Here is a 23160-nt window from a genome sequence, read left to right on the forward strand (position 1 = left end):
GTGCCCTTTATCATAGCTCCCAGCAAACATTGCCTTTCTCCCCAGCTAGACTGAAGTTTCTTGAAGTCCAGGGTCTACCTGAGTGAGGGAATGAATGAATGAGTGAAACAGAGGCAAGACATGCAGATGGACAGTGACAGGGACTTTGTAAAAACACTGCTGGCAAGACTCATATATTCTCAAGTTAAATACCTATATCTGTGGTGAAAGCTGAACTAAATACAACTATTTAAATGTTCATTCTTATGAAAATTGAATAGCTGATATTCTATTTTTTGTCTATTTATTCTCCTTCATTTCTCTACTTTTATCAGAAAGCTTTATGCCTGCAGTGAGGGTGACAGGACAGAGTAATGGGGTTGGAGTGCTGTCATGGGAGCATGATTTCTCATCCAGTCACTGTGCCTGTCAGTACCCAAACTTCCAGATTGTAGTTGAGGGTACTTAACAAAGTATGTGTCCTGATATCATCAAAATTTTCAGCTGTGAGAAAAGCTAAGTGGAGAAAGATTCTGTACCTAATTAGGAAAAAGTTAAACAAATGACTGTGTAATAAGCATGCATGATCACATGGCTTAGCCACTTGAAAACGTTTTACCAGAATTTTGTATGATACCTACATTCCAAGTAGAGAGCTCATTAACAAAGCACACGGGTCTCATAGATTGAATGTGTGCTAATGGTCTATATCACTTATATTTCTAGGAGGAATTGTAGTGGAAACACTCTTCAGTACACAGCACGTTTGTGGTGTGGGAGCAGGGGATACCTGCTTGTAGTCTACTCAGTTTAGTTGAGTGTTCATATAAAAGGGAGCACATGTACATCTGTGATGGATTCATTTTTATATTTGGCAAAACTAATACAATTATGTAAAGTTTAAAAATAAAATTAAAAAAAAAAAGGTTTTGATTCTTAAATAAGTAGGAGTTTAAGGAGTAGGGGAAAGTGTGAATTTATCTACAGGGATTATAAGGGAAACATGTTAAATTTTCCATACTACCGTGCTTCTTGTTCATCTTTTACTGAGTCTTCCATCCAAATTGCTGGACCTTTGACATACTTGCTGTTTGGATCTGAGGGAGGGAACATCATCCCACCACGTTTCCACATCGCAGCACCCATTGCCTCCACGTCCCGACACCCACTCCTAGCTACAAGTCAGAACTTGTGCCTCTCTTGCCTGTGTTAAGATATCAGCGCACTGCTCTGCTCTGTGTGTATCTTACAGGTTTTAAAGATGTCCTGCTAGGTACTAGGATTTCTGCCTGAAAAAAGCACTGAGTGGAGGGGTTTAGGAAGGCCAAGGGAAAGAGGACATTTGCTTAAGTCAAGCTTCTTTCTTTTATCTTATCCATCCTTTCTCTTTGGCTATGAGTTACATTCTTTGTGTGGTATGATGGAGCAAGATAGCACTTATTTTCCCCACTGTATGATTTCTGCTTCTTTTATTGAGCTGAACTTCTAAGAAAGAAAGCTCAAAGGGCCTTATTTCCTTAAATATGTGCCTTTGTTTTGTTTACTTATAAGAAAGAAATTTGAAATCTCAAATTTGGAGTTCTGAAAAAAAAACAAGAAGAAAATGAGAAAAAAAGGAAAGGAGATTTCTTATGTGTTGAGGATGTAGTGTTTTAAAGCTGCATTAAGGTCAGTAAATCCTATTAGAAAGTATTAAATGTAAATATGCTTATTTGTGATTCAGTAGATTTGTGAGTGTTTCCTCACTAAAATGTGGCTTGCACATATTTTATTCTGACAGATTTTGCTCTCCATCCTGGTAAAAATTGCCATCCGTATTTATAAAATCTGTTAACAAGTAAACTGGGCTCTAGGCATAACATTTTATTTATTTAATTTAAAAATATTGAATGATTATCTTATTTTTTCCCCAAATAACTGCACATCCAAAATGATAGATTTACACTGTATGGTTCACTCCTGAGTTTGGCACATTTTCCTGTGGTGGCAGGAAGACAGGACCAGAAACAGATTTTCTTAAGATTCATATTTAAGGCTAAGATATCCTTCTGCCCATTGCACAGCAGTCTTGTGACGTGAAGACAATTAAATATATTCACGTCTGCTCTTTCTGTAGTTGTCTCTAATACGGAATGGCATTGGCTCAAACTGTCTCATAAGAATTTCTCAATTCAAGAGCACTTTCTCACCTTTATATTACTTCAGTGGGAAACTTCAAAGGTTCTATTTTCATGTAATCTTTCTTTTCTATGGGTTTTAGTCCTGCCCAAAGTTATTTATATGTAAGAAGTTAGGATGTAGGATACACATGTGAACACATACACCCTCTTTTGAGTTTCGTCTTCATTATTAATTCATATTCCAGTAATTTTTCTATAGTCTGTCTAGCTGGAGGTAATTAGAATCAGCACTTTTATATAATTTATTTTCATTTTAAGATGTGAACTCTGTGTGACTGGGATTTCATGGACATCTGGTAATAAGAATGAAGCATAGTGTCTCCGACCCTTTTACTTGTATAAGTTTTTAGTCGAGTTCTATTTTTATATTATTATCCGTGGCACATTAGATGAAGAATTCATACCACGTCAGAGCACTGTTAGTCCCAAATGTTGACAGCATCACTCCTTTAAAAGTACCACAGACAAGGCCTCTGCTTGTTTGGGAGTCTCTGGTCCCAGGTCTGTGCGTCAGAGCACATGAAGAGCCTGAGATGGCCTTCCCTTTCGGCTGAACCCACAGGGGCAGAATTGAAAAGAGAGTTTAGGAATGCAGGAATGCAGGATAGTGATTTTATGTCTCAGCCTGTTCTGCAGGGATGAAGGTGGGGAATGAATATTTGAATTCTTTTTCTCATTTTCCTTGAAAATCAGCTAACCGTTGCAGACAAGCTTGAGATTTGATCACTCGACTTAGCGCCTTGTACGGTTTATCGGTGTCTTCCAGTTTAAGGTAGGCAGCACCCCATCTCTCTGGAGAGTGCAGTCTTTTGTGGATGTGTGTGTTTCAGGTACTTTGTGTGTGTCAAGAATACATCACGAACGGTAGTTCTCATTTTGAAATTTACCACTAGCTTTCTCCTTCCAGGTATTCTTCCTGCTTCAACAAGTGAATCCTCAGTAGCAACAAACCACAGCAGTGTAATCAGGGTTGACTTTCAGACTGAACAATGCATATGTATGTATGTAAAACTGCTTGAAAGAGCCTGGGACACTCTTTATAGAAATGGAGAGAAACTGGCTTTTCCAGAAAGCAGACAATAAGAATCATTGCTGTGTGGCTGGTTATTTCTCATTAGTTCTTAAGCAGCCAGAGGACATCGCTCTCAAGTGGTGATTCCGTTTACTGTGCTCACCTTGAAGCCTGGGGAGTTTCCTCTGCTCACCTGTCTCTGTCATTGATCCTACCTGTGGATCAATGGTCCACAGGTATGAGGCCTGTGGGCCGGGGGAGTGGTTCAGAGCGTCAGGCCTCTGAGGGGTTGCCGGGCACAGGACCTGTAAGCTGTTAGGAGGCTCCCACAGGTGCTGCTTTACTGGAATGTGGCTCCCACATCAGATCCTCTCAGTTTCCAGGAAGCTCTCCAGATCCATCTGTAAAAATCTCCCCATTTCTGCATGTAGGCAGCTCATGCAAAGAAAATCAAAACGAAAAGTGAAACACTCCATAGGGCGAAAAGCAAACACGGAAACTTCTCAGCTGACTGCCAGTCTGAGGCAGTGTTGATGCTTCACGGTGCCCATCACCTTGTTCTTGGAACATTGCTTTGGTGCTGTTTGTATTCATGGGCGGGTAGGACTCTGATTCAGCATTTATTTCGTGTTATGGTGAGCATTCACCTATGTCTTTCACACCTTGCTTAGATTCTGTTGTGCTTTTTAATATTGAAAATAAGTGATAAGTGATGCTGATGAAACTGTAAAAAAAAAAAAATTACAGCTGATAAATGGATTAAATGACCACAGTTACGCAAAAGGAGGCGTCTAAAGTGCTAGTGCGTGGCCTTGAGTAGGTTCAAAATTGCTCTGACTTCACTTTTAGCCCTGAAATGCAGACGGTGATATCTGCTATTAGAACTTGTTGTCAGGTTCCAGTGAGCCCACATAAGAGGATGAAGGATTTGTAAATGGTAAAGCATTATATGAATTTGTCATCATAATAAATCATTTTTGTTAATAATTGAGTTCCTTGTATGCTGAGTGCCTTCTAGCCATCCGACCATTAGTAAGGAGACAGGCTGGAAGTACACTGACCCTGGTCTATAGGTCAGTGACACACTGTGGCCCCCAGGAAGGGCCTGAGTGGGGGCTGCCAACCCCCATGCCTAGTTAGGGAGTTCACTGCCCCTGGGGAGACTACAGGCTTGGACTCAGTAAGGCTGCATTAAGTGGACAGGAGTTAAAACCAAATATTCAGATGTGAGGCCTGTGTAGAGAAGTCGTCTCCAACCAGCAGCAGAGCACCACCTAAGAGCTTGTTAGAAATACAGATTCTCGGGCAAGCCACAGACCACTGAATCAGAGTCAGGGGTGAGGCCCAGCTGTCCTTAATGAGCTCTGCAGGCGTTCTGTGACTTGAACGTTGCCAAGACGGAGAGGCATTCGGAGATATGTGTCGTAGAGTAGTCTTGGAACTGGCGTGTGTGGGGATCCGGAACTCAGGGCTCTGGGAGTGCAGGAGTGCTCGCCTAGTTTGGCTCAGTTGGGTCTGGAAGAGCAGGCCCTCGGTGATGGGTGTCAGGAACACAGGGCTCGTCAGCTGTCAGGTCACGGCCAGTGCTCCTGGGCTGCCTTTGCGGTGGTCATGCAGTCCAGAGGCTCTGCATGCTTCATGTCTTCTGACCTGAGTCTAGGTTTTGGAGTAGCCAGAGGGGCCCCGGGAAGGCATAGTGGTTAGTGTGAGCCTAATCGCAGTGTGGTGGAGGACTGTGGGGCAGTGGGGCTGTGTGTAGGGTGTGTGTGCGCGCAGCGTAGCAGGTGCGGTGGAGGGTATGTGTGTGTGTGCATGGATGTGTGCAACATGGCAGGTGCAGTGGAGCACTGTGGGGCAGTGTGGAGGGTGTGTGTGTTTGCATATGCACACGCTTTCGTGGATGTGTGCAGCACAGCAGGTGCAGTGGAGGGCTCTGGGGCAGCTTGGAGGGGGTGTGTGTGCGCGGATGCGAGCAGCACGGCAGGTGGCACGCGCGCTTCCTGAGGTTGGTGGGGAAGAGGCCTGCTGTGCTGCCCCAGAAACAAGAGGCTGCGAGGGCCTGTCTTGCGTGCTGCTGACAGAACACTTGCCTCGTGTTTACAGACGCACAGTAGCTGTGATGTGTGGTGGGGTCAGAAGCCCCCATCAAGACTGTTGCAGAGCTGTCGTGGGACTGGCCTGGGGGGCCTTCCTCCGGGCCCCGTGTCTGCAGGCCGCCAGGCACAGGTCACCTCGTGCAGGTGTGTCTCCGAGTCCTACCTTGAGCCTTTTCTCCCATCACTCTTGGCCCACACACCTTTACACATCACCACATCTGATTTCTGCCATTTCTAGAATATGTGCGTTGTGTTTTTTGGCCTGTTTTTTTAAAAATAAAATAGGTATACAAAAATAGAGAAAAAATCATGAGCACCCATGAATCTGCACAGCCTGGGAAATAACACATTACAGGGAGAATTTAGGCACCCTCCTCCCTTCTTACCCATGTTCCTGTTTGGGGGGCCACTATCACCTCCACTTGATCAAAGCCTTACCTATCCAGTCTTGTCCCGCCGCTGCCTGGTGAGCCAACAATGCGGTGTGTTTTGTCAGAGGTTGCGTTACAGTAAGCTCCAGGGGAGACTCATGGGCTAATTCATGTTGCAAAAGTGTCTCCCGGGGAATTAAAAGACATGGAAATTAGAGCTATTTAAAGGAATGTTATTTAGGTAGGAAAATATTTCGAACTCTTCAGTTTCTGGGTTCCCCTCTGTCCTTGCCCCCAACCCTGCCTCTGGCATTGACCTCTCAGAAGGGAGGCTTGTTGGATGGCCCCTTTCCATGCCTGTGTTTGGAAGCATCACAGAGTTCTGCATGTTATTAAAATGACTCTTTTAAAAAAAGCATTCGCTTTCTGATTTTGCTCTTCAGAAGAGCAGAAACATGCTTTGTGTTGCAGTTCAGTTTGGGGGCCGCTGAGCTCATGTTTGGTCGGGAGAGTGCGGTGGCCCGCTGCCAGTGTGCTCCCTCCCCCTCCCCCTTCCTGCTTCTCTCCCTCCCTCTCTCCTTTCCTCCATCTCTAGGAGTTAAGGAAAATCACTCTCTTCTAGCAGAGTTCTAGCTGTTTTGGGGGCTTAAAGCGAGGTGGCTGAAGTGCCTGTAGAGTACTAAAATCAAAGGTAGACATCTGTTTTAAATATACATGGGTCACTGTTTCAAAGGAGAACATGGAGAAGGGGGAATATGCTCTCTGTGTTTAGTGGTTGCTCCTATAAAGCATTATTCTTCTGTTAATATGAAATAAAACATTTGGTTCATTGTGAAAGCGTACTGCCCAGGAGAGTAAACAATCACATTTAATCCTACAGATAAAGAGTTCCTCCCTGAACTCTTTCATGGCTCCTGCCCTGTTGGCCATCAAGCCAAGGTTCCTCTGTGCTGGGTGTTCACTCCCAAGTCCTTGACTCTGGAGTTTGGGCCTCACTTTGAAGAGCCGTGGTTGTCTTGTTGGCCTAATCTCGGCCAGAAGCTGCCACAGGAACCCCCGCTTGGTTTCAAGCTGTGTTCTGGTTCTTTGTTTATTTTTCTGTCTCTTAAGTTGCCATGTAATTGGCATATAAGGTTGTAGCAGTTTCAGGTGTACAGCATGATGATGCTGTATGTCTTTTGTGTGTGTCACAGGATGATCACCAGAAGTCTAGTTCAAATCCCTAAGCAGTGTTTTTGATCCTGTAACTTCAAAGCAGGTTTTGTTTTTGTAGAGCCTAGTCCTAGATGAGGTACCAGCTCCACTAGCTGGCTAGGTCTGCTCAGTTGTTTAATTATCAGTCGCAGGCCCCACATAGAATTGTCATTTGGAAGATACCCAGTGTTCATTTGATTTCTTTCAGTGGTAACAAATCTTACAGACTTTTTCGAAAATACCAGGTTTCTCATGAAGTCTTCTCAGGGGTGTTTCTGGTAAAGCAGCCTTCATATTCCAAAAATGTTTACTGAAAAGTGTCTCCATCTCTAGTAGTTAGGTTTTTCCTTTGAGCTTATGGTCAGACCTTGTCTTGGGTCCACAGCTGCTGCCCAGTCTCGGGTGAGTTTCCAGCCTTTCCCTGCATGCACTGGGGCAGGTAGCAGATGGATTGGCTTTATTTTTTCTTTATTTTTAACTTATAATTGATTCAGTTTTTAACTGAAATAGTTTGGACAGATACCACCTGTAAATTTAAGGTGTACAGCCTGTTAATTTGATACAGTTGTATATTGCAACATGATTGCCATTGTGGGGATAATTAGCACCTCTGTTATGTTACATAATTATCATTTCTTCTTAATTTTTGCAATTGTTAGGTGTCAGTCTCCAAGCCAGTTTGATGATGAGAACACTTATTGCTATCTGTATTCCCTGCTGTGTATTAGATTTCTGGGGCTTATTTCCTGTTGGCTGCAGGTCTGTCCCCGTCACAGCGTCTGTCCCCGTCACAGCGTCTGTCCCACCCCTCCACCCCCAGCCCCTGGTAACCATTGTGTTGCTCTCTGCCTCTACCAGTTTGGCTTGTTTGTTTAGATTCCACGTGTAGATGATACCATGTAGGACTTGTCTTTCTCTCCCTGACTTGCTTCACTTAGCGTAATGGCCTCGAGTTCCATTCATGTAGTCGCACATGGCACATCTGATGGTCTCTATGGCAGGGTGGGCGGGTGCCACCTGACCACCCTCACCACAGGCTGTGGCTCTTCTCCGATGTGTCTGTGCTGCGGGCAGCCCAGCACCTGCCGCAGAAGTGGGGTCCACAGGTGTTAGGATGTGTGACCTCTGCAACTTCCCCTGCCAGAGAAGGTCAGGTAAAGACATAGGTGGGTTTCTGCAAGTAGGAGGCTTCTTCTGGGGCCCTGAGCTTGGTAACAAGCTGTGGGCCAGTCTGTCCTGCTCCTGCATTCGCAGAGCAGCTCCGCCAGGCCTCTTTTGGAACCAGGTTCCTGCAGTCACCATACTACACGCAGGGTGGCAGCTGCCTCTCTCCCAGAGTCCCCTTCCCCAGCAGGCAACCACTATGACTAAGTTTTCCCAGAGACATTAGTGTGTGACGCTCTGTCCCCTGACCTCTGTACACGAATGCCAGCATGCCTGACACACAGCGCTGCACGTGGAGTGCACAGGCAGTGTGCCTGGGTCCTCCCATATGTGACACACAGCGCTGCACGCGGGGTGCACAGGCAGAGTGCCCGGGTCCGTCCGTACCTGACACACAGCGCTGCACGTGGAGTGCACAGGCAGTGTGCCCGGGTCCTTCCGTACCTGACACACAGCGCTGCACGTGGAGTGCACAGGCAGTGTGCCTGGGTCCTCCCATATGTGACACACAGCGCTGCACGCGGGGTGCACAGGCAGAGTGCCCGGGTCCGTCCGTACCTGACACACAGCGCTGCACGTGGAGTGCACAGGCAGTGTGCCCGGGTCCTTCCGTACCTGACACACAGCGCTGCACGCGGAGTGCACAGGCAGTGTGCCTGGGTCCTCCCATATGTGACACACAGCGCTGCACTCGGGGTGCACAGGCAGAGTGCCCGGGTCCGTCCGTACCTGACACACAGCGCTGCACGTGGAGTGCACAGGCAATGTGCCCGGGTCCTTCTGTACCTGACACACAGCATTGAACGCGGAGTGCACAGGCAGTGTGCCCGGGTCCTCCCATATGTGACACACAGCGCTGCACGTGGGGTGCACAGGCAGAGTGCCCGGGTCCTTCCGTACCTGACACACAGCGCTGCACGTGGGGTGCACAGGCAGAGGGCCCGGGTCCTCCCATACCTGACACACAGTGCTGCACACAGAGTGCACAGGCCATGTGCCTGGGTCCTTCCGTACCTGACACACAGTGCTGCACGTGGAGTGCACAGGCAATGTGCCCGGGTCCTTCCGTACCTGACACACAGCGTTGCACGCGGGGTGCACAGGCAGTGTGTCCGGGTCCTCCCATATGTGACACACAGCGCTGCACATGGGGTGCACAGGCAGAGTGCCCGGGTCCTTCCGTACCTGACACACAGCGCTGCACGTGGGGTGCACAGGCAGAGGGCCCGGGTCCTCCCATACCTGACACACAGCACTGCACACAGGGTGCACAGGCAGAGTGCCCGGGTCCTCCCATACCTCACACACAGTGCTGCACATGGAGTGCACAGGCAGTGTGCCTGGGTCCTTCTGTACCTGACACACAGCGCTGCACGTGGAGTGCACAGGCAGTGTGCCTGGGTCCTTCCATACCTGACACACAGCACTGCACGCGGGGTGCACAGGCAGTGTGCCCGGGTCGTTCCCTGGGAACGGGGCCCACACAGGGCAGGACCCCCTTCTCTCGCGCCGTTCCCCTGTGTGTGGACATTCAAGTTGTTTCCCATCTTTTACTTGGGAAACAAAGCAGCCCCCATGCATAGCAGTTTTGCATATGAAAATGTAGATTTTCCAAGTTATGTTTCTCTCCCTACTTTAAAGCTTTTACTGTGTGTCCTCGATTTCTAGAAGAAGTAGTTTATTTTCCTAGAATCTCTTTTCCATTATTTAATGTAGACATTAAGTAAATTGACTTCTCTGTAACTCTGGATTGTTAGTTATGCTATTACCTCATTCCTATAGAGAGGAGGAGAATGGATCACTTACTGTATTAGCCTCTATTCTGAACATGTTGTTCTTTCCAGCAGGGAGAAATAAAGGGATTATAAAAACAGATGAAAAATTAGGACTAGAGATATCAATAAATTGGATAGTGGGGAAAAATGATAAATTCCCTAACTTCTTAGGTGTGCTGCACAAGGTCTGAGGGATCTAGAAAACAATGTGTGTGTGTGTGTATGTATACTGAACACACACATACTCACACAGATCTGGACAAGGTAGAGAACCACAGTGCCCTTATTAAACGTGTGTGTGTGTATGTATACCTAACACATACACACACAGATCTAGACAAGGTGGAGAAGCACAGTGCCCCTATTAAACATATATGTGTGTGTGTGTGTGTGTGTGTGTGTGTGTATGTATACTGAACATGCACACACACAGATCTGGACAAGGTAGAGAAGCACAGTGCCCCTATTAAATATATGTGTGTGTGTATATATGTATATTGAGTGCACACACACACACACACACAGATCTGGACAAGGTAGAGAAGCACAGTGCCCCTATTAAAGTGACAGGTGCCAAAGCCAGATGAGGCTCATGCTGGGCAGTGTGGGTACAGAGTGTCTGAGACAGGTGGGGGCTATAACCAGAAAAGCCTCCGTGGAGCAGGCTCAGGAGCCTCTAGGGCTAAGGCATGTGTGCTCTGAACCTGAGGTGTGGGCCTCGTGGGGAGGAGTCCCTGAGGCCGACTCTGGTGTGAAGTGGGATTGAGGGCCTTGAAGTATGAGGTTGGGGCTCAGGGAATGCTAAGTGTTGGCCTTGGGTGCTGGCCTGAGGAGCTCCCTGTGACTGGAGCAAGGGGGCCACGCTGATTCCCAAGTGGAGGTGACTGAGTGGGCTGCTGAGGACTTCACTGGCATGGGTGGAGCGGGGCCAGTCTGTTCATGGACAGGAGAAAGAAGGAAAGTCCCAGGGAGGGGAGGCCAGGTTGGGTTTCTAATGACCCTGTTCCAGACGGAGTGTGCGTGGGAATGGAGAGAGGAAGGAGTATTAAGACCTGTGAATGAATTAGTTTCAGTTTGGCTTGTTGTCACAGAGAACATAGAGCAAAAGATAAAGTCATCATGCTGAGGCAGGTAGCCTGGAACACTGGCTGCCTGCGGGTGTAACAAAAATCTAAGAAGGGGGAAGGCTATAAATTTGCTTGTATTATGTGAGGTTGAGAGAGATATTCAAATATAAATGTCTCAGGTATTTGTAAAGATGAGTGATTTAAGGATAAAAAAGCAGGAGGCATAGATTTGACTGTTGTCTGTAATTTTTTGGTTTTTGCAATCTCAAGTTTGAAAAATAAAATCCTTACATAGAAAGAAACTTGTACTCTATTTCTCATCGGTACCATAAATTCTTCCTTGATGACAAGTATTTTGATGCCAGCTTTTTGTGGTTTTTGCGTTTTCTTTATAAATTGTGGTAGAGTTCTGAAATGACCCTGATACCCCACTCCTGCTGAATCCTGCACAGCCCCTGAAACTGTGACTTGGGTGCATTTACTCCCTGATTAAACTTTGTATTTAGCTCAGTGGACTTGAGGACAAGAGTTGATCCTCTGGGCCTGCCCTCATCCCACAAACCCTTTCCATCTGGGTCTAGAGGTCAGAGATGGGGGAGTCAGAATTGGAGGCAGAAAAGGGATTTATGTAATATTGCTGGTTCACAGTTGGAAGAGGCCACAGGGCAAGGAGTGTGGGAGCATCTAGGAGCTCAGGGTGGACCCTGACCCCCAGCCAGCCAGGAAGTGGAGACCTCAGTCTTAAAGTCAGAAGGACCTGAATTCTACCAACAAGAAGACTGAACTTAGAATTGGATTTTTCTCCAGAGTCTGGGGGAGAACTAAGCCCAGCCATGCCTTGATATCACCTTTGTGATACCCTGAGCAGAATACTCAGTTAAAATGAGCAAGGGACTTCCCTGGCAATCCAGTGGTTAAGACTCCCTGCTTCCAGTGTAGGGGGTGCATGGGTTCAATCCCTGGTAGGGGAATTAAGATCCCATATGCCACTGACACGGCCACAAAAACACAAGGGAAAAACAAGCAAGACTTGTGGCCTGCAGAACTGCTAGGTAATAAGCCAGTGTGACTGCAGTCCCCTGAGTTTGTGGAACCCTGTTGCATAGGGTAGAAAGAAAACAAATGCAGAGCTTGTGGACAGCATTCTAAGGGCACAGGCAGTGCATGTTGTTAAGCACATGTTTAAGACAGTGGAAATATGCGAACATGATGAAGTTAAACAGCTGGCCAGAAACTCCACTACCGGCGGCCTAGGACATTCACAGGGCCAGCCTCTCCCGGGAGCCCTCCCTGTACCCACCCCGGGTAGGCTCATGCCCTGCTCCCCACCTCATAGCGCTTTGTCCTTCCTCCTGCCATGGCACGTGGTGTGCTCGGTGGTACAGGTTACTCCCTGCCCACGCCTCGCCCACGTCTACCTCAGTGTTTGTGCAGCAGCAGTGAGCAGAGCGCCTGGCGCTCAGGGGTGTTTGGTCCGTGAATGAAAGTGAGACAGGGAGATGTCGATCTAAGAACACAGGGATTCAGAAGCCAGATGAGAAGTGTAGGATGATGATTTCAGTGACTGTTGAGATATCAAAAATGTGGTTTTTCAAGAGAGATCTCACTGTTGAGTGCAGGTCATTTAGAGTAAAATAGTGAGTACCAGAACTCCTCATAGATAGTGAACGAAGACATGATTTGACTTCTCTAGGTGAAAACGTGAGGCATTCTGATTTTGACAATCAGAATAAAAAGCAGGTTCTGGTGCCTCACATTACTCACAGAAGTAAACATGCTGAGAGTCGGGCTAGAGAGAAATCGACACGGTCACACTTACTTTCCAGACTTGGGAAAGAAAGTCACATGTGGTCTTGTATGAAACCTGTGAATAGTCTTGTTAATGCCACTACTCATATTTATAAAGCCTGTTATTGACTAAAAACATATATGCAATGCTATTTCTTGCTTAATGGTGAAAAGGTGTGTTCTGTGAATATTTATAAGCATCCTATCCTATCAATCCTGAGATATGAAGTTTCTGTTCAGTTTCTGTTGTCTGTAGCTTCCCCTGTAGCTCAGTGGTAAAGAATCCACCTGCAGTGCAGGATTCCATCCCTGGGTTGGGAAGATCCTCTGTGGGAGGGCATGGCAACTCACTCTAGTATTCTTGCCTGGAGAATCCCATGGACAGAAGAGCCTGGCAAGCTTACAGTCCATAGGGTCGCAGAGAGTTGGATGTGACTGAAGTGACTTAGCACACGTGCATGCACAGATGAAGGGGACAGAAACAACTTCTACCGGAGAGTCCTTAGGTCTCACTGTGAAAGTTGTTCTGAACTCAAAATGATCATTTGTGCTCTTTCATTTATTGCCAAGGAGCTGACTAGTAGTATGTTCTTTGTGACTACGACAATCTTACTGGCAAATGGAAATACACTTTCAGAGAATCTACCATTTTTTATGGAGACTGGAAGCTCCTGTGGGAGCATTTGTATGTGAGAAGGAGGGTGCAGGGCATGGTTATCATGAAGAGGAGTATGACCAGGATTCTCATTGTAGGAGCAGACAGGTGAGAGTGGTCTTCCTCTGTCCCTTTAGTCAGTGTCATCATAGACATTCTTACAGAAGAGCTCCCTGCAAGGAATAGAGGCAGACAGCAGCTCCTCACAGACAGTTAACGAAGACAGGATTTGACTTCTGTAGGTGAAAACGTGAGGCATATATGTGCGTGCTCAGTTGTGTCTGACTCTTTGTGGTCCCATGGACTGTAGCCCTCCAGGCTCCTCTGTCCATAGGATTTCCCAGGCAAGAATACTGGAGTAGGTTGCCATTTTCCACTCCAGGAGATCTTACTGACCCAGGAATTGAACCTGCGTCGTAAGGCGGATTGTTTACCATTGAGCCATCCGGAAATCCCCACTGTGGGTAAACTTTACCCTGAACTGCATTGGCAAAGTTTCAAATTTATAATTAATGATAACCTGAATATGCTGCATAAGGTTTTAAGTATGTGTGAGACCACAAGTAGTTTCTTCAGTATTTTCTCAAGTTTTTAAGACACTTAATTCTCCCTCTTGACTTCCTCTTCATCTTAGAACCTGCAATTTCCTTTGTACGAACAACTTCCTGCTGGGCTCCACTGTCTTCGGCCACTTCTGCCTTGGATGCCCTGCGTTTTCACCCAAGCCATAACTGCATTGCAACACCAGGCCGTTTCATCACCCTCTGAGTTGAGAAAGTCTAGCAGGAAATCACCAGTTGACTGTCCCCAGAACAAGCTTCGTGTTTCTTGGTTGCTGTGTCATGATAGGCAGTTATGAGGGGGATGCTTTGTAGAAAAAATTTGTTTTCTATGGTACATTTAAGAGTCTTGTCATCTGGGGAACAAATACTTGTAGAAAGAGAAATATTTTCACCCTAGTCTGAAAAAGATCCTATTGTTAGTGACTGTTTTCCTACGGTCACTTCAGGTCTGTTGCTTTCTGTTAATCCCATCTTCTCTCACAGGACCTGATTTCACATTTCTCTCCTGAAGAGGTAGTTTCCTGGATGTAAAAATAGGTCAGAGCCGAGGTGGTTACCCTCTCATATGAGTAGTATCTGTAAGTTTGGTTGTGGTCTCCCCGAGGGTCTTTTTTTTGTGTGTGTGTTACGTAACATAGACAGAATCTGCGCTCCTCCCAAAGCAGAAGGAGCCTGTTTAGCTTCCTTCTCTACCAGCTGCAGAAGTGGTGCAAAACTCATTTCCCCATTGCTGCTGTTCAGATGGAACTGTTGTGCCTAGCACATAAGGGAAGGGTATATAGTGTAAAAAATGGATTTCTGCTGTTGTTATTTAGAGATCAGATAAAGAGAAGTTTTCAGTGAGTGATGTGGTCAGAACCTACTTGTTTCATATTCTCTCTCACAGGAACTTTCTCTGTGCCAGTCTAAACTCTTGAAGCCGTGCATACAGAAACCAGGTTAGGCTTTTAAGCTCACAGTCTCAAAGGACGGACATGTACACAAATAGCATATAGAAATTCAGTAATAGAAGTGGGTACACTGTGTAGTGTTGGCAAGAGAAAAGCCTTTGTGGGTTAGGAGGAGCTCTGTAGTAGATACATGCTAAGCAAAGTGTGGGAGTAGCCATGGGGTATCCTCAGTGGTGGATGTGTGGGTGTTCACTCATAATAGAAGGTTGGGGTAGAGAGGACTTTGTACATGATGGATGGATTAACAAAGTCTTCAGCATTAAATAAGAATTTGCCTGGTAGAAGAGAAAGAGGCAGGGCATTTCACGGGCTTCCAAGGTGGTGCTCGTAGTAAAGAATCCACCTACCAATGCAAGAGATGTGAGAGACAAGGGTTTGATCCCTGGGTGGGGAAGATCCCCTGGAGGAGGAAGTGGCAATCCGTTCCAGTATTCTTGCCTGGAAAATTCCGTGGATAAAGGAGCCTGGTGGGCTACAGTCCGTAGAGTCGAAAAGAGTCAGACATGATTGAGCATAACAACAAGAAAATGGCTCTAATTGGTTTATGGTCTCAAGTTGTTAGAAATTTCTTGTTTTGTTCTTTTGTGTTAGTTATCATTAAGGCAGCAAGTTGTGGAGATGAAGGAAGGAATTTATATAGATTTGGGGCACTTAACAGGTATGATTAAGAACCTCGCATGATAAGCATGTTTGTTTGACCTCATTCAAAGTCATGTAGTCCTTGAATGCTTAAGGTTCACGTCAGTGCTGGTCCAGTGTCTCAGAAGCTTGGGTTAAATGTTCTTAAGGTCGGACCATTTCTATAAAAAAGCTCATTTCAAAACCTCTCAATGATTTTTCAGGGCTTTGATTTTGTTAGGCACACTTTGCGATATTCATTGAGCAATGCTGAATCCAGTTATTGTCTAAATTAAATGTTTAGACTTTGACTGTAGGAACAAGTTGCAGGAGATTATGTGAGGATTCCACAGGAACAGGACTGTTTGTTTCTGGATCTGAAGATTGGGCGGCCATGTGGAAAGTAATGTTGGGTAGGAGCAGCCCCCAGCTGACGGGCAGCAGGAACCTCAGTCCAGAGGCTGTGAGGAGCTCACTCTTCTATTGTGGGGATTGGGAAGAGGACCCTGTGCCCAAATGAGAAGCAGCCCGCCAGCACCTTGACTGACCTTTAGGGACTCTGTGTAGAGACTTTAGCCTGGACTCTCTTGCCCTGAATAAAGGCTTGAACACCAGAATTGTGAGCTAATAAATGGATGTTGCCTTAAGCCTCTGACTTAGTGGTGATTTGTTATGAAGCAATAGAAAACCCAGGCTAGAGTTTCCCAGTGCCAGAGAGCCAGGAAGTTACCCCTGGCTTGCCTTTTCGTGACTTTTGGTATTATTCTGAGTTCATAGAAGGTATCAGCAGATCCTAAGTTGATTTTTAAAATTTATGATTTAGGTCATTTGAGTTTTATTATAGCAACATTGAGTGATGAAGAAAGAATTTTGGTATTCTCCTTTGTTTACTTTTTGTTTTATTATATTTTTAATATGTGGTTTTCTTTACCTAGGAAAGAAATTGAAAAAATCATTTGTTCTGGAATGAGGTTGGCAAACTGTAGCTTGCATGCTACATCACACCCCTTACCTGTCTTTGCAAATAAAGTTTTATTGAAATGCAGCCATGCATACTGGTTTCTGCACTGTCTGTTATGGTGCTCATGCTGCAGTGACACAGTTCAGTATTTGTGAAAGACACTGTGTGGCCCTCAAAGCCTAAAGTACTTACCATCTGGTCCTTTACCAAAAAAACCCCAAAAAACAAAACTGCCATCCCGTGTTCTAGATGGTGATCTGATTTAAAACCGTATTTATCTAACTATAAATGGTTTCCATGAATGGAGATTGATATTTCTCTAAGTCATGTAACTTATGTTATTAGAAGAGCTGTATCTGATTACCAGGATTGTATAGACTAGTTTTTACCTCTTATTCTACTCAAATGATGGAAAGTGTATTAAAATTATGAACTCTGTGTGTCTGGAGTCCCTAAGACCCTCTCCAGATTTAGCGATTTGTCAGGAGGAATCATTGAACTTGGAAGTCATTATACTTGAGGCTGTGATTTATTACAACAAATGATACTAAGCACAGTCCACAGGGGAAAGTGTGTCAGAAGTTGGGTGACCAGGCACAAGCTTCAAAGAGTCCTCGCCCAGGGGTAGCGGAGGACATGCTTCATCTCAACCTGCAGCAGCTCTTGTAGAGTGTAGTAAGCTCATTGGTTCCGCACAGTTTTGGTTGTCCCTGTAACAGTGCCTGGTGACTGGGCAGTGACCAAACCCAGTTCCAGAAGGAAAGCAGATGCTTACCATGAATCACATTATTTGCACAGACCACCTAGACAGAACAGTACAGTGTGGCCAAGGTACTGAGTGTGCAAAATGTTTCTATCAGTTTGAATATTCCAAGAGGTCAGTTCTCTAGTGCCAGTCAAGAGGCAGTGAGTAAAGCAACCCTTCTGAGCACACGTGGTTGGTTCAGCTTGTGCGTTAATGCTCTTGAGCACTCCATGGTACGTGTTCAGAAACACACACAGAATTTTTGTTGGTTGTAAATGTTCTGCTATACAGTCTTTATGTATGTAGTTTCAGGTACATATAGAATGTTCTTCTAGTTACAACTGTATTTCAAGTATGTTCTTTTAGTGAATTATTTTTAGTCAGCATTATCTTTATTTTTCAAGTAAGAAAATCTGCATTGCTTCATGTATCAAGCCCAACATAACTTTACAGAATCATGGGTCTTTAAAACTTCACAAAGATAAACATTGTTTTGTTTGAATTTATAGTTTAAATTGGAGAGGGCAATGTCAACCCACTCCAGTACTCTTGCCTGGAAAATCCCATGGACGGAGGAGCCTGGTGGGCTGCAGTCCATGGGGTCGATAGGAGTCGGACTCGACTGAAGCGACTTAGCAGCAGCAGCAGCATAGTTTAAATCAAGTATCTTCTTAAGGGTGGACTACTTTGCTGTTTCTGGCTTTGTAGGGACTAAAACAGCCTGGTACTTCTTTTCATAGTTCATGTTCCTGCATGAATGTTAAAGAGTAATCATTTTCAGAGTTGACTTACCTCCATGATATTGTTTTGGCTCATTGTAGCCAATAAAATTCCTAACTGTATTAAACATTATCTTTTAGTTATTGAAATAATGATGAAATGAGCTTTACGAAACATTACACCTTTTAAATACCTTAATATAAAGTGCTTGCTGTATCACCTTTATCAACCCTCATGTTATGGAAAAATATACAGGACAGATTTCTTCTATGGACAGAATTCTTATAAGTTTTGCCTTCCTGTACTTCTGTAACTATCAAAGTTAAATATGTATACATATGTGTGTGTGTGTGTGTGTGTGTGTGTGTATATATGTATAAGTTTTCCTCTATTCCTTCGCCCGGCGTTGTTTTCTTTTTCTTGACAGAGGCTGATACAGTGTGTTTAGGATTCTGTGTGGATAGTGAGGATTCCTGAGATTATTCCCTTATCTTGTGTGACTGCACAACTATGTTTAAGTCATCTTCTGTATTTCAGTTTACCTAATTTGTCCTCTTTCATCTCAAAGGAATTTTGTGAGGATTATTTTGACGAGGTTTGATTATTTTGAAGAAGCATCTATTTATATATAAGATACGGTCAGGTGCTACCTGCCTGACGTCCAGTTGGGACCCTTTCAGCTAACCTTGGGTCTGGAGCGAGGCCTAGGTCCTCTGACATACTTGCTGTTAGATTTGCTTTACAGTGAGTGTTTTGGCTTCACTCGGTTATAAGCAAGTAGCCAGATAGAGGTGTCTAAAGAGCAGAGTATATATTTTTTAGTCTTCTGTTGTCCAGCACTGAGCCTTGCTATTTCCTGGTTTCAAACCCAGAGCAAGCAAGGAGCCTGTGACTTTGATAGTCAGAAATGCAGCAGGGGCGGGCTTGAGCATCGCAGGTTTGAGGCCCACCAGCAGTCTTGCAAATGGTGGGAAAGGAAGCCTATCTGGTATGTGCAGAACTGCACACCTCAACATCCTAAGTAATGTTTCTCTATGAGAACAGCTGTCAAGAAAATGTTAAACTACATTCAGTCTACGATATTTAAACAGACAGAAGTTACGGAAAACTACAGCCCTCCCTTAGAGATCACAGATGGAAGGACGTAGTAAAGGCTCCTGAGAAAGCTCGGCATTTAATTTCATTCATCCACGTTTATTCACACTGCCTTGACTGTGGAGCTCCCTCTGCCTTCATCTTCATGCCTGTTAATGCCTCCTGGCGCCCTACTTGGATTTGTTTACCACCTTGTTCCTTAGGGCACTTCCCTGGCTTGTTTCCTTGGAAGCTTTCTGCCTTCTCCAGACTCCTCCCTCCATTCTGACTTCCCACCCCCACCCCATTCGGCACTGTGTAGGATTTTATTTTGCTTCAGTTTAGTTCTTTTAAATTGAAGTGTGGTTGCTGTACAGTATTATATAGTTACAGGTATACAATGTAGTGATTCAGAATTTTTAAATGTTATACTGCATTTATAGTTATAAAATATTGACCATGTTCCCCGTGTTGTATCGTATACCCTTGTAGCTTTGGTTGCTTGCTTAGTTTGTTGTGTCCAGCTCTTTGCGACCTCATGGACTATAGCCCACCAGGCTCCTCTGTCCATGGAATTTCCCAGGCAAGAATATTGGAGTGGGTTGCCATTTCCTCCTGCAGGGGTTCTTGCCAACACAGGGATAGAACCTGCCTTTCTTGTGCCTCTTGCCTTGCATGCGGATATTTTACCCACTGAGCCATAGGGGAATGCCCATGGTCTTATTTTGTACCTAATAGTTTGCGTACGATTTTAATTCTTTGCCTTGAAAAAAAGCAAAGTCTGGCTCATAACCAGCAACAGCCTGTGTCTTGCCTCTGATTCTGTTTGCAAATGAATAGATTAATTTTTTGAGTGTGCGGTCATTTTGCCTTTCTGTTAGTTTTGAGGCTCCAGTTTTGAGTGTGCTCTGAGTTGGATGTTCCTTAGCCTCCAGCTGACCAGGGAAAGGTATGCCACCCCTGCCTATCTGCTAGAAGACCTGTGTCTTCAGTGAAAGACAGGCTGTGTCTTTCCCTGAAAATGTCTGAAACAGAGAGAGAGGCAGCCAGGTTGTGTCACAGACTGCGTCTGTACTCCAGTCGAGCCCTGTCTTCTGGGAGGAGGCGTGCTTTCCCTTCCTGACCTGTAGTCACTCTCTGGGCTGGGGGATCCTGATACTGGGTGGATCTCTGCTGCGAGGCCCTGCTGGCCCCGGGCCATTAGGCACTTTTGTGCTCTCGGCTGCTGCTCAGTGAACTTTGACCCACAGCTTCCTTTTTGAGTGCTGCAGTCGCTATCTTGCTGTCTCTAATGATGAGCCTCTCCCCTGCTGATCGTTGTTTTCCCCTTGGGCTCCTCAGAGCAGGCACTTTGGTTGTAAAGATGAGGTGGAACGGTGCTTCTGTGAACCCACAGAACGTGGGTAGGACTTGAGTTCTGTTGTTCTCATCGGGCTGGAATTTGAGGTTGGAAACATTTTGTTTGGGGAAGGCAAGCCAAGTGGTTTACAGAGGTGTAACTCTGGGTGTAGCTTGTTAAACCTGTTTACCTCAGAAAAAAAATTTTTTTTTTCTTGAATGTGTGAGAAAATCTGTCGCTTTTGTTTTCCCTCTCACTAGCTGGCAATGATTTTCATGGATAAAGTTTCAGTCACAAAAAGCACGCAAGTAAACAGTGAAAGTGTATCACCTGTGATTAGTTTAAGGCTGTATTATCTAGAATTATGTTGCTTTTACTGATTTTTAATCCCAATAGAAAATAAAATTCTGTTAGGATCTGGAAGTCTGATACACTCCTGGTCTCAATGGTTTTGCTGTCCTTTTCTACACATCCAGTGTTGTTCTTGATAGAGAACAGCCCACGTTAATGAAGGAGTGAGTGTGTATATGTGTGTGTGTATGTGTGTGTATGATGATTCCACCAGAATTTAAAGACCATAGAGGTTCGGATTCTGGTATCGGCTCCCCCCATCACCACCACTAGATCCATTGTACCCAGAATGATTTCTGATGCACAGCAGCATTGAGCTGATTTGTTAAAGGAATGAATTCCATTTTAGAGTTTTGAGTGGAAATGGAAGTGTCTGATAACTAAATTTGTTGGTGTATCAGCTGCCAGTATTCCTCATTCCCATTAATTTTTAAGAGCTGTATTGGTTTTGGTGGTTTCACTCATCACAGCTGCCAGGGCATATCTTCTTTAGCATTTTAGCTGTTGCCTGCACCTTTTAACCTACGTAAACATGTTTAGTGGTTGTTATTAGATTCAAAAGCTCCTAAACAGGCAGAACCTTATACTTCTCTTCTAATGTCCTTAAAATTCCCGTGACTGTTGTCATTTGTAGTGTGAGTTGAAGAAAGGGAGGCTGAATCAGGATAAACGTGAACTTGGCGTGGCCTGGGCCTCGCTGATCTTCCCGGGCAGGTCTGGGCCAGCCAGTAATTGGGTGGGAGCCTCAGAGAGCAGAAACCAGTGCTTCGAGACACGGGCCTGCCGGTTAGGGTGCAGCCGACAGCTGCCCCCACAGCAGGGCCCCGGCCGCACAGGGTGCTTCACTGACCCTGCAGGGCTGAGACCAGAGCGTAAGGCTTTTGTTTTTGCATAAAATACAGTAAAGTGAGCTGTTTTTGTCCTGTAATCGGTTATCTCAAGAAGTGATTTTAGTTTAGTTACCTTTCGTTTGTTTTGCCAGCTGGGTAAGTAATTTAGCTTACAAAGGTGTCATTTAGAATGGAAGAGGTCGTCATTTGTTACTGATATTCCACTGTTGCTGTTGGTGCAACCTGCCTATACATTTTAGAATTGAAAGCTGTAATTTCTGAAAGTTAGAGAGTGTTGTTTCATCTGGCTGATTGGTTTCACTTGTTTTATGGCAGTGTGTCTTTGTCTTGCAGGTAGACGCTTGACTTCCTGACTTTGTTAGTGGACGCTGTTTGTATCCAGGACGACCCTGCACATGTAGACATGGATTTAGATTCAGATTTGATGTGGGAACTAGGATGCTTAGGTTCAGGGCTAGTTCTTTAATTATGAGACTCTTTCCTGAACATTTCATGCAGAAATTAGTGGATAGGATTACAGGAGGTAACTTCAGCTTAAAGAATATCAGATGAATTACATGGAATATTGTGTGAATTAATTTTTTAAATTAAAATTTTGTGATACTTATTTAAAAATCTATTTTAAATAAAACGTGTTGAATATCTACCTATTTGGAGAATTGAAGAATTTTTTTATTCCTGATTTTTCCAGTGATTATAGCTCACATAAGTGTGTGTGTATGCTTCCCATATTTTCCTTGCTCTCATCACCCAGATGTATGCACTGCCAGATAACTGGCAGATTTTAAGGGAGAAACAGTGGAGTCTTTTTTATCATCTTAGGTGCACAGTATTACAGATTATCAAAGTAAGATGGAGTCGTTGTGATTCGTGATATAGTCTGTAGGAGGTTGGTTGTTTATGGTGAGGCTGAAGTAATAAATGCACCTGGACTCGGTCCACGGAGCCCAGAAATCAGAGTGCTGCAGCCAGCTTGTCTTCACTCGTGTCCTCCATGAGGAGTCTTACGGGTTGGTGTCATTGGTGTCTTGAATCATTTCTTCTCCAGTGGCATCTTTGTCAAGGAGCTGAATTTCCAGTCTCCTGCTAGGTGGTTCTGTGTGTCTGTGCTTATCCTGTGATCATTTAAAACTCCATGTGTTCCAAAGAACAGCTTCTCTTTCCATTCTTTGCTCTTGAATGTGTCCTCTGTTTCAGTCAAGACAGCACCACTGTCTTGACTGAAGTTTGGCCTTTTGTAGTGCATTACTTGAACCGACTATCTGCAGTATTTTCATTAGTGCTATTTGGTTACCAAACAGTTTTAGAATAATAATTATTAAAGTAGTAGGCTGTGAATGCATTTACACTTGCCAGTGTGCTGAATTTCCACACATTAAAATACTATAGTAACTTAAGTTGCTGGACTTACCAGGTGACTCAGTGGTAAAGAATCCACCTGCTGATGTAGGAGATGCAAGAGACACGTGTTCAAGCCCTGGGTTGGGAAAATCCCCTGGAGAAGGAAATGGCCACCCACACCAGTATTCTTTCCTGGGAAATCCCATGGACAGAGGAGCCTGGTGGGCTACAGACCGTGGGGTCGCAAAGAGTCAGATGTGATTTAGCAACTAAACAACAACAAACTTAATTTGCTAGAGCATGTCTTCAGTGGGTTTGGGAATGGAAAGAAATCTGAAGGCATGGACCTTATCACTGACCCAGAGC

At 45.0% G+C, this 23160-nt stretch overlaps 1 protein-coding gene across 7 annotated transcripts in view; it reads left to right on the forward strand.

Moving 5' to 3' along the window:
* The window catches only part of SPIDR (scaffold protein involved in DNA repair), a 283594-nt gene that overhangs the window by 61319 nt on the left and 199115 nt on the right, over positions 1–23160 (forward strand). The window contains exon 1 of one of the 7 annotated variants that reach the window (XM_086337018.1): positions 21341–21474. The exons of 4 other annotated variants lie outside the window; for them this stretch is intronic. The gene's annotated coding sequence lies outside the window, so the exon portion shown is untranslated. Of the gene's footprint in view, positions 1–21340; positions 21589–23160 lie in introns of those variants that run through there. 2 more of the 7 variants (XM_086337024.1, XM_086337019.1) reach the window with 2 other exon arrangements.

This window comes from Bos grunniens, chromosome 14, assembly GCF_055505025.1.
Source record: "Bos grunniens cultivar Pamir isolate PY7600 chromosome 14, Bosgru_T2T1.0, whole genome shotgun sequence".
Taxonomy (NCBI): domain Eukaryota; kingdom Metazoa; phylum Chordata; class Mammalia; order Artiodactyla; family Bovidae; genus Bos; species Bos grunniens.